Consider the following 18,272-nt stretch of genomic DNA (forward strand, 5'->3'; position numbering starts at 1 on the left):
GGGTGATTGCCAAGTTTGGGGAGCGTTTCGTAGTACGATCAGTGCAAAGGGGAAGCGGAAACTTGTTGTGTCCCAGTGTTTTGCAGTTGGACGACAAGAGTTTGACACAGTAGCAAAGAGCGAGGCACTGAGTTGGCATGAACAATGGAGAGCACAATGGGGCTTGAGATGTGCTTGTTACCTCAGGTGCTGTGTGATTGTGGACAAGGAGTGAGATGGACCAATTTGTGACCGCCCTTTCAATTTAAGACGTTCAAAACAGACGGAATTTGCATTCGTAATACCAGAGCATCGAAACTACTTGGAACTCTTGTGTATACGAACGTGTCCGCGCCTTTGTATTCAGGTACCTTCGCCGCTACAAACCAACCAACCATCGTGTCCGTGCACATCAGAGTCGCAAAGAATGGAGAATAGCCAGGCTTGGTCGTGTGTGTAGCTGTAGCTCAGTTGGCAGATCGTTCGCTTAGCGTGTGAACGGTCTCGGTTTCAAGCCCCGGCTCCTCCATGTTTTGTGGTCAGTGCATGGTAAGTGTTGGTCGCAGCGAACATAAACGCACGCAAGAAGTTGCAAAACCAGCGTCACAGACTGATATGATGTATACTGTCATAAGGAGAGCAAGATGTAAGTGTGGGGACCGGCTGTTATCGTGGTGTCATCGAGTGCAGATCTGTCTTAGGTATCACGGCTTAACGTCATTGAAGTCTAGAGGTGGACAACACGTTCGTCTTACTCAGAGCGGTGTCTGAACTCTATTTTCGACGTTATGCGTGCCACTTTCATTGTGGCCAACTACGATTCGATACAGAATGCACGAAACCTGAAAGACACCCTCACTGATACATAGAGAGCAGTGTTTGTCTGCGGAATAATGGGAGTGCAAGGGTCTGTGACGTTGATATGACTGTATGTAGCACTACTAGTTATCGGGGGGGTGGGCGTAGCTCAGATGGTAGAGCGCTCGCTTAGCGTGCGAGAGGTACTGGGATCGATACCCAGCGCCTCCAGAATTTTTAACACACCTACATGCGCACCTTGCGATGCAAGTGGAATAATTCCCAACCGGCAGAGGTGTGTAGGCAGATACAAGCGAACGATTAGCATCCACAATTGCGCCGATTTCACGTAAATCCCACTGCACGTTCCCATTCTTTGCGTGCAGTCGGCTGCTACTGGTGTTGCTGGTTGTGACTGCTGATAACAGATGCCGTAGCAATCAATTCATGGAGTGAGTTGTATGTTTTGCGATAGTCTGTCTCTGACAACGAAAGCACAGGTGATATAGGTGCGAACACAGAAAGCTTGCAGCCCCTCGCTGCCTGCAGACACAGGGCAGCCACACTAGAAGAGCGGCCTAAGCCGTAGGCGAAATGTGCTCATTCGCTTTGGCGCGACGTCGAACTATAAATAAGGCTGTCACTAGCGTGAGCGTTGCGTGAGCGTCGTGTAAAGTCGGAAAAGTCATCTGCATGGGTGATTGCCAAGTTTGGGGAGCGTTTCGTAGTACGATCAGTGCAAAGGGGAAGCGGAAACTTGTTGTGTCCCAGTGTTTTGCAGTTGGACGACAAGAGTTTGACACAGTAGCAAAGAGCGAGGCACTGAGTTGGCATGAACAATGGAGAGCACAATGGGGCTTGAGATGTGCTTGTTACCTCAGGTGCTGTGTGATTGTGGACAAGGAGTGAAATGGACCAATTTGTGACCGCCCTTTCAATTTAAGACGTTCAAAACAGACGGAATTTGCATTCGTAATACCAGAGCATCGAAACTACTTGGAACTCTTGTGTATACGAACGTGTCCGCGCCTTTGTATTCTGGTACCTTCGCCGCTACAAACCAACCAACCATCGTGTCCGTGCACATCAGAGTCGCAAAGAATGGAGAATAGCCAGGCTTGGTCGTGTGTGTAGCTGTAGCTCAGTTGGCAGATCGTTCGCTTAGCGTGTGAACGGTCTCGGTTTCAAGCCCCGGCTCCTCCATGTTTTGTGGTCAGTGCATGGTAAGTGTTGGTCGCAGCGAACATAAACGCACGCAAGAAGTTGCAAAACCAGCGTCACAGACTGATATGATGTATACTGTCATAAGGAGAGCAAGATGTAAGTGTGGGGACCGGCTGTTATCGTGGTGTCATCGAGTGCAGATCTGTCTTAGGTATCACGGCTTAACGTCATTGAAGTCTAGAGGTGGACAACACGTTCGTCTTACTCAGAGCGGTGTCTGAACTCTATTTTCGACGTTATGCGTGCCACTTTCATTGTGGCCAACTACGATTCGATACAGAATGCACGAAACCTGAAAGACACCCTCACTGATACATAGAGAGTAGTGTTTGTCTGCGGAATAATGGGAGTGCAAGGGTCTGTGACGTTGATATGACTGTATGTAGCACTACTAGTTATCGGGGGGGTGGGCGTAGCTCAGATGGTAGAGCGCTCGCTTAGCTCTCGCTTAGCGTGCGAGAGGTACTGGGATCGATACCCAGCGCCTCCAGAATTTTTAACACATCTACATGCGCACCTTGCGATGCAAGTGGAATAATTCCCAACCGGCAGAGGTGTGTAGGCAGATACAAGCGAACGATTAGCATCCACAATTGCGCCGATTTCACGTAAATCCCACTGCACGTTCCCATTCTTTGCGTGCAGTCGGCTGCTACTGGTGTTGCTGGTTGTGACTGCTGATAACAGATGCCGTAGCAATCAATTCATGGAGTGAGTTGTATGTTTTGCGATAGTCTGTCTCTGACAAAGAAGCACAGGTGATATAGGTGCGAACACAGAAAGCTTGCAGCCCCTCGCTGCCTGCAGACACAGGGCAGCCACACTAGAAGAGCGGCCTAAGCCGTAGGCGAAATGTGCTCATTCGCTTTGGCGCGACGTCGAAATATAAATAAGGCTGTCACTAGCGTGAGCGTTGCGTGAGCGTCGTGTAGAGTCGGAAAAGTCATCTGCATGGGTGATTGCCAAGTTTGGGGAGCGTTTCGTAGTACGATCAGTGCAAAGGGGAAGCGGAAACTTGTTGTGTCCCAGTGTTTTGCAGTTGGACGACAAGAGTTTGACACAGTAGCAAAGAGCGAGGCACTGAGTTGGCATGAACAATGGAGAGCACAATGGGGCTTGAGATGTGCTTGTTACCTCAGGTGCTGTGTGATTGTGGACAAGGAGTGAAATGGACCAATTTGTGACCGCCCTTTCAATTTAAGACGTTCAAAACAGACGGAATTTGCATTCGTAATACCAGAGCATCGAAACTACTTGGAACTCTTGTGTATATGAACGTGTCCGCGCCTTTGTATTCTGGTACCTTCGCCGTTACAAACCAACCAACCATCGTGTCCGTGCACATCAGAGTCGCAAAGAATGGAGAATAGCCAGGCTTGGTCGTGTGTGTAGCTGTAGCTCAGTTGGCAGATCGTTCGCTTAGCGTGTGAACGGTCTCGGTTTCAAGCCCCGGCTCCTCCATGTTTTGTGGTCAGTGCATGGTAAGTGTTGGTCGCAGCGAACATAAACGCACGCAAGAAGTTGCAAAACCAGCGTCACAGACTGATATGATGTATACTGTCATAAGGAGAGCAAGATGTAAGTGTGGGGACCGGCTGTTATCGTGGTGTCATCGAGTGCAGATCTGTCTTAGGTATCACGGCTTAACGTCATTGAAGTCTAGAGGTGGACAACACGTTCGTCTTACTCAGAGCGGTGTCTGAACACTATTTTCGACGTTATGCGTGCCACTTTCATTGTGGCCAACTACGATTCGATACAGAATGCACGAAACCTGAAAGACACCCTCACTGATACATAGAGAGTAGTGTTTGTCTGCGGAATAATGGGAGTGCAAGGGTCTGTGACGTTGATATGACTGTATGTAGCACTACTAGTTATCGGGGGGGTGGGCGTAGCTCAGATGGTAGAGCACTCGCTTAGCGTGCGAGAGGTACTGGGATCGATACCCAGCGCCTCCAGAATTTTTAACACACCTACATGCGCACCTTGCGATGCAAGTGGAATAATTCCCAACCGGCAGAGGTGTGTAGGCAGATACAAGCGAACGATTAGCATCCACAATTGCGCCGATTTCACGTAAATCCCACTGCACGTTCCCATTCTTTGCGTGCAGTCGGCTGCTACTGGTGTTGCTGGTTGTGACTGCTGATAACAGATGCCGTAGCAATCAATTCATGGAGTGAGTTGTATGTTTTGCGATAGTCTGTCTCTGACAACGAAAGCACAGGTGATATAGGTGCGAACACAGGAAGCTTGCAGCCCCTCGCTGCCTGCAGACACAGGGCAGCCACACTAGAAGAGCGGCCTAAGCCGTAGGCGAAATGTGCTCATTCGCTTTGGCGCGACGTCGAACTATAAATAAGGCTGTCACTAGCGTGAGCGTCGTGTAGAGTCGGAAAAGTCATCTGCATGGGTGATTGCCAAGTTTGGGGAGCGTTTCGTAGTACGATCAGTGCAAAGGGGAAGCGGAAACTTGTTGTGTCCCAGTGTTTTGCAGTTGGACGACAAGAGTTTGACACAGTAGCAAAGAGCGAGGCACTGAGTTGGCATGAACAATGGAGAGCACAATGGGGCTTGAGATGTGCTTGTTACCTCAGGTGCTGTGTGATTGTGGACAAGGAGTGAAATGGACCAATTTGTGACCGCCCTTTCAATTTAAGACGTTCAAAACAGACGGAATTTGCATTCGTAATACCAGAGCATCGAAACTACTTGGAACTCTTGTGTATATGAACGTGTCCGCGCCTTTGTATTCTGGTACCTTCGCCGTTACAAACCAACCAACCATCGTGTCCGTGCACATCAGAGTCGCAAAGAATGGAGAATAGCCAGGCTTGGTCGTGTGTGTAGCTGTAGCTCAGTTGGCAGATCGTTCGCTTAGCGTGTGAACGGTCTCGGTTTCAAGCCCCGGCTCCTCCATGTTTTGTGGTCAGTGCATGGTAAGTGTTGGTCGCAGCGAACATAAACGCACGCAAGAAGTTGCAAAACCAGCGTCACAGACTGATATGATGTATACTGTCATAAGGAGAGCAAGATGTAAGTGTGGGGACCGGCTGTTATCGTGGTGTCATCGAGTGCAGATCTGTCTTAGGTATCACGGCTTAACGTCATTGAAGTCTAGAGGTGGACAACACGTTCGTCTTACTCAGAGCGGTGTCTGAACACTATTTTCGACGTTATGCGTGCCACTTTCATTGTGGCCAACTACGATTCGATACAGAATGCACGAAACCTGAAAGACACCCTCACTGATACATAGAGAGTAGTGTTTGTCTGCGGAATAATGGGAGTGCAAGGGTCTGTGACGTTGATATGACTGTATGTAGCACTACTAGTTATCGGGGGGGTGGGCGTAGCTCAGATGGTAGAGCACTCGCTTAGCGTGCGAGAGGTACTGGGATCGATACCCAGCGCCTCCAGAATTTTTAACACACCTACATGCGCACCTTGCGATGCAAGTGGAATAATTCCCAACCGGCAGAGGTGTGTAGGCAGATACAAGCGAACGATTAGCATCCACAATTGCGCCGATTTCACGTAAATCCCACTGCACGTTCCCATTCTTTGCGTGCAGTCGGCTGCTACTGGTGTTGCTGGTTGTGACTGCTGATAACAGATGCCGTAGCAATCAATTCATGGAGTGAGTTGTATGTTTTGCGATAGTCTGTCTCTGACAAGGAAGCACAGGTGATATAGGTGCGAACACAGAAAGCTTGCAGCCCCTCGCTGCCTGCAGACACAGGGCAGCCACACTAGAAGAGCGGCCTAAGCCGTAGGCGAAATGTGCTCATTCGCTTTGGCGCGACGTCGAAATATAAATAAGGCTGTCACTAGCGTGAGCGTTGCGTGAGCGTCGTGTAGAGTCGGAAAAGTCATCTGCATGGGTGATTGCCAAGTTTGGGGAGCGTTTCGTAGTACGATCAGTGCAAAGGGGAAGCGGAAACTTGTTGTGTCCCAGTGTTTTGCAGTTGGACGACAAGGGTTTGACACAGTAGCAAAGAGCGAGGCACTGAGTTGGCATGAACAATGGAGAGCACAATGGGGCTTGAGATGTGCTTGTTACCTCAGGTGCTGTGTGATTGTGGACAAGGAGTGAAATGGACCAATTTGTGACCGCCCTTTCAATTTAAGACGTTCAAAACAGACGGAATTTGCATTCGTAATACCAGAGCATCGAAACTACTTGGAACTCTTGTGTATATGAACGTGTCCGCGCCTTTGTATTCTGGTACCTTCGCCGTTACAAACCAACCAACCATCGTGTCCGTGCACATCAGAGTCGCAAAGAATGGAGAATAGCCAGGCTTGGTCGTGTGTGTAGCTGTAGCTCAGTTGGCAGATCGTTCGCTTAGCGTGTGAACGGTCTCGGTTTCAAGCCCCGGCTCCTCCATGTTTTGTGGTCAGTGCATGGTAAGTGTTGGTCGCAGCGAACATAAACGTACGCAAGAAGTTGCAAAACCAGCGTCACAGACTGATATGATGTATACTGTCATAAGGAGAGCAAGATGTAAGTGTGGGGACCGGCTGTTATCGTGGTGTCATCGAGTGCAGATCTGTCTTAGGTATCACGGCTTAACGTCATTGAAGTCTAGAGGTGGACAACACGTTCGTCTTACTCAGAGCGGTGTCTGAACACTATTTTCGACGTTATGCGTGCCACTTTCATTGTGGCCAACTACGATTCGATACAGAATGCACGAAACCTGAAAGACACTCTCACTGATACATAGAGAGTAGTGTTTGTCTGCGGAATAATGGGAGTGCAAGGGTCTGTGACGTTGATATGACTGTATGTAGCACTACTAGTTATCGGGGGGGGTGGGCGTAGCTCAGATGGTAGAGCCCTCGCTTAGCATGCGAGAGGTACTGGGATCGATACCCAGCGCCTCCAGAATTTTTAACACACCTACATGCGCACCTTGCGATGCAAGTGGAATAATTCCCAACCGGCAGAGGTGTGTAGGCAGATACAAGCGAACGATTAGCATCCACAATTGCGCCGATTTCACGTAAATCCCACTGCACGTTCCCATTCTTTGCGTGCAGTCGGCTGCTACTGGTGTTGCTGGTTGTGACTGCTGATAACAGATGCCGTAGCAATCAATTCATGGAGTGAGTTGTATGTTTTGCGATAGTCTGTCTCTGACAACGAAAGCACAGGTGATATAGGTGCGAACACAGGAAGCTTCCAGCCCCTCGCTGCCTGCAGACACAGGGCAGCCACACTAGAAGAGCGGCCTAAGCCGTAGGCGAAATGTGCTCATTCGCTTTGGCGCGACGTCGAACTATAAATAAGGCTGTCACTAGCGTGAGCGTTGCGTGAGCGTCGTGTAAAGTCGGAAAAGTCATCTGCATGGGTGATTGCCAAGTTTGGGGATCGTTTCGTAGTACGATCAGTGCAAAGGGGAAGCGGAAACTTGTTGTGTCCCAGTGTTTTGCAGTTGGACGACAAGAGTTTTACACAGTAGCAAAGAGCGAGGCACTGAGTTGGCATGAACAATGGAGAGCACAATGGGGCTTGAGATGTGCTTGTTACCTCAGGTGCTGTGTGATTGTGGACAAGGAGTGAAATGGACCAATTTGTGACCGCCCTTTCAATTTAAGACGTTCAAAACAGACGGAATTTGCATTCGTAATACCAGAGCATCGAAACTACTTGGAACTCTTGTGTATATGAACGTGTCCGCGCCTTTGTATTCTGGTACCTTCGCCGCTACAAACCAACCAACCATCGTGTCCGTGCACATCAGAGTCGCAAAGAATGGAGAATAGCCAGGCTTGGTCGTGTGTGTTGCTGTAGCTCAGTTGGCAGATCGTTCGCTTAGCGTGTGAACGGTCTCGGTTTCAAGCCCTGGCTCCTCCATGTTTTGTGGTCAGTGCATGGTAAGTGTTGGTCGCAGCGAACATAAACGCACGCAAGAAGTTGCAAAACCAGCGTCACAGACTGATATGATGTATACTGTCATAAGGAGAGCAAGATGTAAGTGTGGGGACCGGCTGTTATCGTGGTGTCATCGAGTGCAGATCTGTCTTAGGTATCACGGCTTAACGTCATTGAAGTCTAGAGGTGGACAACACGTTCGTCTTACTCAGAGCGGTGTCTGAACTCTATTTTCGACGTTATGCGTGCCACTTTCATTGTGGCCAACTACGATTCGATACAGAATGCACGAAACCTGAAAGACACCCTCACTGATACATAGAGAGTAGTGTTTGTCTGCGGAATAATGGGAGTGCAAGGGTCTGTGACGTTGATATGACTGTATGTAGCACTACTAGTTATCGGGGGGGGTGGGCGTAGCTCAGATGGTAGAGCGCTCGCTTAGCGTGCGAGAGGTAGTGGGATCGATACCCAGCGCCTCCAGAATTTTTAACACACCTACATGCGCACCTTGCGATGCAAGTGGAATAATTCCCAACCGGCAGAGGTGTGTAGGCAGATACAAGCGAACGATTAGCATCCACAATTGCGCCGATTTCACGTAAATCCCACTGCACGTTCCCATTCTTTGCGTGCAGTCGGCTGCTACTGGTGTTGCTGGTTGTGACTGCTGATAACAGATGCCGTAGCAATCAATTCATGGAGTGAGTTGTATGTTTTGCGATAGTCTGTCTCTGACAACGAAAGCACAGGTGATATAGGTGCGAACACAGGAAGCTTGCAGCCCCTCGCTGCCTGCAGACACAGGGCAGCCACACTAGAAGAGCGGCCTAAGCCGTAGGCGAAATGTGCTCATTCGCTTTGGCGCGACGTCGAACTATAAATAAGGCTGTCACTAGCGTGAGCGTTGCGTGAGCGTCGTGTAAAGTCGGAAACGTCATCTGCATGGGTGATTGCCAAGTTTGGGGATCGTTTCGTAGTACGATCAGTGCAAAGGGGAAGCGGAAACTTGTTGTGTCCCAGTGTTTTGCAGTTGGACGACAAGAGTTTTACACAGTAGCAAAGAGCGAGGCACTGAGTTGGCATGAACAATGGAGAGCACAATGGGGCTTGAGATGTGCTTGTTACCTCAGGTGCTGTGTGATTGTGGACAAGGAGTGAAATGGACCAATTTGTGACCGCCCTTTCAATTTAAGACGTTCAAAACAGACGGAATTTGCATTCGTAATACCAGAGCATCGAAACTACTTGGAACTCTTGTGTATATGAACGTGTCCGCGCCTTTGTATTCTGGTACCTTCGCCGCTACAAACCAACCAACCATCGTGTCCGTGCACATCAGAGTCGCAAAGAATGGAGAATAGCCAGGCTTGGTCGTGTGTGTTGCTGTAGCTCAGTTGGCAGATCGTTCGCTTAGCGTGTGAACGGTCTCGGTTTCAAGCCCTGGCTCCTCCATGTTTTGTGGTCAGTGCATGGTAAGTGTTGGTCGCAGCGAACATAAACGCACGCAAGAAGTTGCAAAACCAGCGTCACAGACTGATATGATGTATACTGTCATAAGGAGAGCAAGATGTAAGTGTGGGGACCGGCTGTTATCGTGGTGTCATCGAGTGCAGATCTGTCTTAGGTATCACGGCTTAACGTCATTGAAGTCTAGAGGTGGACAACACGTTCGTCTTACTCAGAGCGGTGTCTGAACTCTATTTTCGACGTTATGCGTGCCACTTTCATTGTGGCCAACTACGATTCGATACAGAATGCACGAAACCTGAAAGACACCCTCACTGATACATAGAGAGTAGTGTTTGTCTGCGGAATAATGGGAGTGCAAGGGTCTGTGACGTTGATATGACTGTATGTAGCACTACTAGTTATCGGGGGGGGTGGGCGTAGCTCAGATGGTACAGCGCTCGCTTAGCGTGCGAGAGGTACTGGGATCGATACCCAGCGCCTCCAGAATTTTTAACACACCTACATGCGCACCTTGCGATGCAAGTGGAATAATTCCCAACCGGCAGAGGTGTGTAGGCAGATACAAGCGAACGATTAGCATCCACAATTGCGCCGATTTCACGTAAATCCCACTGCACGTTCCCATTCTTTGCGTGCAGTCGGCTGCTACTGGTGTTGCTGGTTGTGACTGCTGATAACAGATGCCGTAGCAATCAATTCATGGAGTGAGTTGTATGTTTTGCGATAGTCTGTCTCTGACAACGAAAGCACAGGTGATATAGGTGCGAACACAGGAAGCTTGCAGCCCCTCGCTGCCTGCAGACACAGGGCAGCCACACTAGAAGAGCGGCCTAAGCCGTAGGCGAAATGTGCTCATTCGCTTTGGCGCGACGTCGAACTATAAATAAGGCTGTCACTAGCGTGAGCGTTGCGTGAGCGTCGTGTAAAGTCGGAAAAGTCATCTGCATGGGTGATTGCCAAGTTTGGGGAGCGTTTCGTAGTACGATCAGTGCAAAGGGGAAGCGGAAACTTGTTGTGTCCCAGTGTTTTGCAGTTGGACGACAAGAGTTTGACACAGTAGCAAAGAGCGAGGCACTGAGTTGGCATGGACAATGGAGAGCACAATGGGGCTTGAGATGTGCTTGTTACCTCAGGTGCTGTGTGATTGTGGACAAGGAGTGAAATGGACCAATTTGTGACCGCCCTTTCAATTTAAGACGTTCAAAACAGACGGAATTTGCATTCGTAATACCAGAGCATCGAAACTACTTGGAACTCTTGTGTATATGAACGTGTCCGCGCCTTTGTATTCTGGTACCTTCGCCGCTACAAACCAACCAACCATCGTGTCCGTGCACATCAGAGTCGCAAAGAATGGAGAATAGCCAGGCTTGGTCGTGTGTGTAGCTGTAGCTCAGTTGGCAGATCGTTCGCTTAGCGTGTGAACGGTCTCGGTTTCAAGCCCCTGCTCCTCCATGTTTTGTGGTCAGTGCATGGCAAGTGTTGGTCGCAGCGAACATAAACGCACGCAAGAAGTTGCAAAACCAGCGTCACAGACTGATATGATGTATACTGTCATAAGGAGAGCAAGATGTAAGTGTGGGGACCGGCTGTTATCGTGGTGTCATCGAGTGCAGATCTGTCTTAGGTATCACGGCTTAACGTCATTGAAGTCTAGAGGTGGACAACACGTTCGTCTTACTCAGAGCGGTGTCTGAACTCTATTTTCGACGTTATGCGTGCCACTTTCATTGTGGCCAACTACGATTCGATACAGAATGCACGAAACCTGAAAGACACCCTCACTGATACATAGAGAGTAGTGTTTGTCTGCGGAATAATGGGAGTGCAAGGGTCTGTGACGTTGATATGACTGTATGTAGCACTACTAGTTATCGGGGGGGGTGGGCGTAGCTCAGATGGTACAGCGCTCGCTTAGCGTGCGAGAGGTACTGGGATCGATACCCAGCGCCTCCAGAATTTTTAACACACCTACATGCGCACCTTGCGATGCAAGTGGAATAATTCCCAACCGGCAGAGGTGTGTAGGCAGATACAAGCGAACGATTAGCATCCACAATTGCGCCGATTTCACGTAAATCCCACTGCACGTTCCCATTCTTTGCGTGCAGTCGGCTGCTACTGGTGTTGCTGGTTGTGACTGCTGATAACAGATGCCGTAGCAATCAATTCATGGAGTGAGTTGTATGTTTTGCGATAGTCTGTCTCTGACAACGAAAGCACAGGTGATATAGGTGCGAACACAGGAAGCTTGCAGCCCCTCGCTGCCTGCAGACACAGGGCAGCCACACTAGAAGAGCGGCCTAAGCCGTAGGCGAAATGTGCTCATTCGCTTTGGCGCGACGTCGAACTATAAATAAGGCTGTCACTAGCGTGAGCGTTGCGTGAGCGTCGTGTAAAGTCGGAAAAGTCATCTGCATGGGTGATTGCCAAGTTTGGGGAGCGTTTCGTAGTACGATCAGTGCAAAGGGGAAGCGGAAACTTGTTGTGTCCCAGTGTTTTGCAGTTGGACGACAAGAGTTTGACACAGTAGCAAAGAGCGAGGCACTGAGTTGGCATGGACAATGGAGAGCACAATGGGGCTTGAGATGTGCTTGTTACCTCAGGTGCTGTGTGATTGTGGACAAGGAGTGAAATGGACCAATTTGTGACCGCCCTTTCAATTTAAGACGTTCAAAACAGACGGAATTTGCATTCGTAATACCAGAGCATCGAAACTACTTGGAACTCTTGTGTATATGAACGTGTCCGCGCCTTTGTATTCTGGTACCTTCGCCGCTACAAACCAACCAACCATCGTGTCCGTGCACATCAGAGTCGCAAAGAATGGAGAATAGCCAGGCTTGGTCGTGTGTGTAGCTGTAGCTCAGTTGGCAGATCGTTCGCTTAGCGTGTGAACGGTCTCGGTTTCAAGCCCCTGCTCCTCCATGTTTTGTGGTCAGTGCATGGCAAGTGTTGGTCGCAGCGAACATAAACGCACGCAAGAAGTTGCAAAACCAGCGTCACAGACTGATATGATGTATACTGTCATAAGGAGAGCAAGATGTAAGTGTGGGGACCGGCTGTTATCGTGGTGTCATCGAGTGCAGATCTGTCTTAGGTATCACGGCTTAACGTCATTGAAGTCTAGAGGTGGACAACACGTTCGTCTTACTCAGAGCGGTGTCTGAACTCTATTTTCGACGTTATGCGTGCCACTTTCATTGTGGCCAACTACGATTCGATACAGAATGCACGAAACCTGAAAGACACCCTCACTGATACATAGAGAGTAGTGTTTGTCTGCGGAATAATGGGAGTGCAAGGGTCTGTGACGTTGATATGACTGTATGTAGCACTACTAGTTATCGGGGGGGGTGGGCGTAGCTCAGATGGTACAGCGCTCGCTTAGCGTGCGAGAGGTACTGGGATCGATACCCAGCGCCTCCAGAATTTTTAACACACCTACATGCGCACCTTGCGATGCAAGTGGAATAATTCCCAACCGGCAGAGGTGTGTAGGCAGATACAAGCGAACGATTAGCATCCACAATTGCGCCGATTTCACGTAAATCCCACTGCACGTTCCCATTCTTTGCGTGCAGTCGGCTGCTACTGGTGTTGCTGGTTGTGACTGCTGATAACAGATGCCGTAGCAATCAATTCATGGAGTGAGTTGTATGTTTTGCGATAGTCTGTCTCTGACAACGAAAGCACAGGTGATATAGGTGCGAACACAGGAAGCTTGCAGCCCCTCGCTGCCTGCAGACACAGGGCAGCCACACTAGAAGAGCGGCCTAAGCCGTAGGCGAAATGTGCTCATTCGCTTTGGCGCGACGTCGAACTATAAATAAGGCTGTCACTAGCGTGAGCGTCGTGTAAAGTCGGAAAAGTCATCTGCATGGGTGATTGCCAAGTTTGGGGAGCGTTTCGTAGTACGATCAGTGCAAAGGGGAAGCGGAAACTTGTTGTGTCCCAGTGTTTTGCAGTTGGACGACAAGAGTTTGACACAGTAGCAAAGAGCGAGGCACTGAGTTGGCATGGACAATGGAGAGCACAATGGGGCTTGAGATGTGCTTGTTACCTCAGGTGCTGTGTGATTGTGGACAAGGAGTGAAATGGACCAATTTGTGACCGCCCTTTCAATTTAAGACGTTCAAAACAGACGGAATTTGCATTCGTAATACCAGAGCATCGAAACTACTTGGAACTCTTGTGTATATGAACGTGTCCGCGCCTTTGTATTCTGGTACCTTCGCCGCTACAAACCAACCAACCATCGTGTCCGTGCACATCAGAGTCGCAAAGAATGGAGAATAGCCAGGCTTGGTCGTGTGTGTAGCTGTAGCTCAGTTGGCAGATCGTTCGCTTAGCGTGTGAACGGTCTCGGTTTCAAGCCCCTGCTCCTCCATGTTTTGTGGTCAGTGCATGGCAAGTGTTGGTCGCAGCGAACATAAACGCACGCAAGAAGTTGCAAAACCAGCGTCACAGACTGATATGATGTATACTGTCATAAGGAGAGCAAGATGTAAGTGTGGGGACCGGCTGTTATCGTGGTGTCATCGAGTGCAGATCTGTCTTAGGTATCACGGCTTAACGTCATTGAAGTCTAGAGGTGGACAACACGTTCGTCTTACTCAGAGCGGTGTCTGAACTCTATTTTCGACGTTATGCGTGCCACTTTCATTGTGGCCAACTACGATTCGATACAGAATGCACGAAACCTGAAAGACACCCTCACTGATACATAGAGAGTAGTGTTTGTCTGCGGAATAATGGGAGTGCAAGGGTCTGTGACGTTGATATGACTGTATGTAGCACTACTAGTTATCGGGGGGGTGGGCGTAGCTCAGATGGTAGAGCGCTCGCTTAGCGTGCGAGAAGTACTGGGATCGATACCCAGCGCATCCAGAATTTTTAACACACCTACTTGCGCACCTTGCGATGCAAGTGGAATAATTCCCAACCGGCAGAGGTGTGTAGGCAGATACAAGCGAACGATTAGCATCCACAATTGCGCCGATTTCACGTAAATCCCACTGCACGTTCCCTTTCTTTGCGTGCAGTCGGCTGCTACTGGTGTTGCTGGTTGTGACTGCTGATAACAGATGCCGTAGCAATCAATTCATGGAGTGAGTTGTATGTTTTGCGATAGTCTGTCTCTGACAACGAAAGCACAGGTGATATAGGTGCGAACACAGGAAGCTTGCAGCCCCTCGCTGCCTGCAGACACAGGGCAGCCACACTAGAAGAGCGGCCTAAGCCGTAGGCGAAATGTGCTCATTCGCTTTGGCGCGACGTCGAACTATAAATAAGGCTGTCACTAGCGTGAGCGTCGTGTAAAGTCGGAAAAGTCATCTGCATGGGTGATTGCCAAGATTGGGGAGCGTTTCGTAGTACGATCAGTGCAAAGGGGAAGCGGAAACTTGTTGTGTCCCAGTGTTTTGCAGTTGGACGACAAGAGTTTGACACAGTAGCAAAGAGCGAGGCACTGAGTTGGCATGAACAATGGAGAGCACAATGGGGCTTGAGATGTGCTTGTTACCTCAGGTGCTGTGTGATTGTGGACAAGGAGTGAAATGGACCAATTTGTGACCGCCCTTTCAATTTAAGACGTTCAAAACAGACGGAATTTGCATTCGTAATACCAGAGCATCGAAACTACTTGGAACTCTTGTGTATATGAACGTGTCCGCGCCTTTGTATTCTGGTACCTTCGCCGCTACAAACCAACCAACCATCGTGTCCGTGCACATCAGAGTCGCAAAGAATGGAGAATAGCCAGGCTTGGTCGTGTGTGTAGCTGTAGCTCAGTTGGCAGATCGTTCGCTTAGCGTGTGATCGGTCTCGGTTTCAAGCCCCCGCTCCTCCATGTTTTGTGGTCAGTGCATGGTAAGTGTTGGTCGCAGCGAACATAAACGCACGCAAGAAGTTGCAAAACCAGCGTCACAGACTGATATGATGTATACTGTCATAAGGAGAGCAAGATGTAAGTGTGGGGACCGGCTGTTATCGTGGTGTCATCGAGTGCAGATCTGTCTTAGGTATCACGGCTTAACGTCATTGAAGTCTAGAGGTGGACAACACGTTCGTCTTACTCAGAGCGGTGTCTGAACTCTATTTTCGACGTTATGCGTGCCACTTTCATTGTGGCCAACTACGATTCGATACAGAATGCACGAAACCTGAAAGACACCCTCACTGATACATAGAGAGTAGTGTTTGTCTGCGGAATAATGGGAGTGCAAGGGTCTGTGACGTTGATATGACTGTATGTAGCACTACTAGTTATCGGGGGGGTGGGCGTAGCTCAGATGGTAGAGCGCTCGCTTAGCGTGCGAGAAGTACTGGGATCGATACCCAGCGCATCCAGAATTTTTAACACACCTACATGCGCACCTTGCCATGCAAGTGGAATAATTCCCAACCGGCAGAGGTGTGTAGGCAGATACAAGCGAACGATTAGCATCCACAATTGCGCCGATTTCACGTAAATCCCACTGCACGTTCCCATTCTTTGCGTGCAGTCGGCTGCTACTGGTGTTGCTGGTTGTGACTGCTGATAACAGATGCCGTAGCAATCAATTCATGGAGTGAGTTGTATGTTTTGCGATAGTCTGTCTCTGACAAGGAAGCACAGGTGATATAGGTGCGAACACAGAAAGCTTGCAGCCCCTCGCTGCCTGCAGACACAGGGCAGCCACACTAGAAGAGCGGCCTAAGCCGTAGGCGAAATGTGCTCATTCGCTTTGGCGCGACGTCGAACTATAAATAAGGCTGTCACTAGCGTGAGCGTTGCGTGAGCGTCGTGTAAAGTCGGAAAAGTCATCTGCATGGGTGATTGCCAAGTTTGGGGAGCGTTTCGTAGTACTATCAGTGCAAAGGGGAAGCGGAAACTTGTTGTGTCCCAGTGTTTTGCAGTTGGACGACAAGAGTTTGACACAGTAGCAAAGAGCGAGGCACTGAGTTGGCATGAACAATGGAGAGCACAATGGGGCTTGAGATGTGCTTGTTACCTCAGGTGCTGTGTGATTGTGGACAAGGAGTGAAATGGACCAATTTGTGACCGCCCTTTCAATTTAAGGAGTTCAAAACAGACGGAATTTGCATTCGTAATACCAGAGCATCGAAACTACTTGGAACTCTTGTGTATATGAACGTGTCCGCGCCTTTGTATTCTGGTACCTTCGCCGTTACAAACCAACCAACCATCGTGTCCGTGCACATCAGAGTCGCAAAGAATGGAGAATAGCCAGGCTTGGTCGTGTGTGTAGCTGTAGCTCAGTTGGCAGATCGTTCGCTTAGTGTGTGAACGGTCTCGGTTTCAAGCCCCCGCTCCTCCATGTTTTGTGGTCAGTGCATGGTAAGTGTTGGTCGCAGCGAACATAAACGCACGCAAGAAGTTGCAAAACCAGCGTCACAGACTGATATGATGTATACTGTCATAAGGAGAGCAAGATGTAAGTGTGGGGACCGACTGTTATCGTGGTGTCATCGAGTGCAGATCTGTCTTAGGTATCACGGCTTAACGTCATTGAAGTCTAGAGGTGGACAACACGTTCGTCTTACTCAGAGCGGTGTCTGAACTCTATTTTCGACGTTATGCGTGCCACTTTCATTGTGGCCAACTACGATTCGATACAGAATGCACGAAACCTGAAAGACACCCTCACTGATACATAGAGAGTAGTGTTTGTCTGCGGAATAATGGGAGTGCAAGGGTCTGTGACGTTGATATGACTGTATGTAGCACTACTAGTTATCGGGGGGGTGGGCGTAGTTCAGATGGTAGAGCGCTCGCTTAGCGTGCGAGAGGTACTGGGATCGATACCCAGCGCCTCCAGAATTTTTAACACACCTACATGCGCACCTTGCGATGCAAGTGGAATAATTCCCAACCGGCAGAGGTGTGTAGGCAGATACAAGCGAACGATTAGCATCCACAATTGCGCCGATTTCACGTAAATCCCACTGCACGTTCCCATTCTTTGCGTGCAGTCGGCTGCTACTGGTGTTGCTGGTTGTGACTGCTGATAACAGATGCCGTAGCAATCAATTCATGGAGTGAGTTGTATGTTTTGCGATAGTCTGTCTCTGACAAGGAAGCACAGGTGATATAGGTGCGAACACAGAAAGCTTGCAGCCCCTCGCTGCCTGCAGACACAGGGCAGCCACACTAGAAGAGCGGCCTAAGCCGTAGGCGAAATGTGCTCATTCGCTTTGGCGCGACGTCGAACTATAAATAAGGCTGTCACTAGCGTGAGCGTCGTGTAAAGTCGGAAAAGTCATCTGCATGGGTGATTGCCAAGTTTGGGGAGCGTTTCGTAGTACTATCAGTGCAAAGGGGAAGCGGAAACTTGTTGTGTCCCAGTGTTTTGCAGTTGGACGACAAGAGTTTGACACAGTAGCAAAGAGCGAGGCACTGAGTTGGCATGAACAATGGAGAGCACAATGGGGCTTGAGATGTGCTTGTTACCTCAGGTGCTGTGTGATTGTGGACAAGGAGTGAAATGGACCAATTTGTGACCGCCCTTTCAATTTAAGGAGTTCAAAACAGACGGAATTTGCATTCGTAATACCAGAGCATCGAAACTACTTGGAACTCTTGTGTATATGAACGTGTCCGCGCCTTTGTATTCTGGTACCTTCGCCGTTACAAACCAACCAACCATCGTGTCCGTGCACATCAGAGTCGCAAAGAATGGAGAATAGCCAGGCTTGGTCGTGTGTGTAGCTGTAGCTCAGTTGGCAGATCGTTCGCTTAGTGTGTGAACGGTCTCGGTTTCAAGCCCCCGCTCCTCCATGTTTTGTGGCCAGTGCATGGTAAGTGTTGGTCGCAGCGAACATAAACGCACGCAAGAAGTTGCAAAACCAGCGTCACAGACTGATATGATGTATACTGTCATAAGGAGAGCAAGATGTAAGTGTGGGGACC

At 49.4% G+C, this 18,272-nt stretch overlaps 3 non-coding genes across 3 annotated transcripts; all 3 read left to right on the forward strand.

Moving 5' to 3' along the window:
• Positions 1–934: 934 nt before the first annotated feature.
• Positions 935–1,008, forward strand: Trnaa-agc (transfer RNA alanine (anticodon AGC)). Its single transcript has one exon. It is a non-coding gene; the product is annotated as a tRNA-Ala (tRNA).
• Positions 1,009–3,888: 2,880 nt separating this feature from the next.
• Trnaa-agc (transfer RNA alanine (anticodon AGC)) lies at positions 3,889–3,962 on the forward strand. Its single transcript has one exon. It is a non-coding gene; the product is annotated as a tRNA-Ala (tRNA).
• Positions 3,963–5,349: 1,387 nt separating this feature from the next.
• On the forward strand, positions 5,350–5,423 carry Trnaa-agc (transfer RNA alanine (anticodon AGC)). The gene has a single exon. It is a non-coding gene; the product is annotated as a tRNA-Ala (tRNA).
• Positions 5,424–18,272: the final 12,849 nt, after the last annotated feature.

Source organism: Schistocerca gregaria, chromosome 3 (assembly GCF_023897955.1).
Source record: "Schistocerca gregaria isolate iqSchGreg1 chromosome 3, iqSchGreg1.2, whole genome shotgun sequence".
Taxonomy (NCBI): Eukaryota; Metazoa; Arthropoda; class Insecta; order Orthoptera; family Acrididae; genus Schistocerca; species Schistocerca gregaria.